Genomic DNA, 916 nt, shown 5'->3' on the forward strand with positions numbered 1-916 from the left:
GGTATTTACTTTATTTTGTATTTTGTGTCAACATAATATTTGTATGAATATTAATAAAAAAATATATATATAATATATTCATACAATATAAAATATATATATTCTATTATTTTACAATAAATTAATATTTTAAAATAAAATATTATTTTTTATATTATCGATATAATTTTTCATTTTTTTTTTTAAAAAAAATATTTCAAACTAAAACAGTAAAACTAATCCAAAGTATTTCTTCATTTTTATTTGTTGAAAAACAATCTTACATTTAAAAATAATAATAAATTAAAAAAATATCTCATTAATATTTATTTATATCCAAATAACTATTTTGATTTTGTCACAAAAAAAAAAAACTTTAGATTAATAAAATTAAAAGTAATTTTAACTTGACAAATTTAATAAAAATATATACTATTAAAATAAATTGGTAATATATTTTACTATTACTATCTTTATAATTTATTTTAAAATTTTATGTATTCCTTCCGTCTCAATTTAAAGTATCATTTTTATTATTTTCGTCTATCTCACTTCAAAATATCTATTTTATTTTTTAATAAAAGTAATCATACATTAATATCAAAATAACCTAAACTTTTATTTAAATTACAAATATATCATTACATATCTATTTATTTTTGCATAAAGTCAAAGAAGAAAAGTATCAAAATCTTTTACACACTTCCGCTAATCAATAAAATATTATTATTTTTTTATTTATTACAAAAATTTCAAAAAGTTCATTTCAAAATGTACTGAGAAAGTATTACAGTAAAAAGTTTCAAATCATTTAATTTATATTTCAATGCTATTTTTAAATTTTAATTTAATTTCAATTTAATTGTACTATACATACTAAATGTATTTCACAATAACAAATCAAGGAAAAATATGATTGGAAAAATAGCAAAAGTAT

This window comes from Andrographis paniculata, unplaced genomic scaffold, assembly GCF_009805555.1.
Source record: "Andrographis paniculata isolate CXL003 unplaced genomic scaffold, ASM980555v1 Contig22END, whole genome shotgun sequence".
In the NCBI taxonomy this organism is placed as follows: Eukaryota; Viridiplantae; Streptophyta; class Magnoliopsida; order Lamiales; family Acanthaceae; genus Andrographis; species Andrographis paniculata.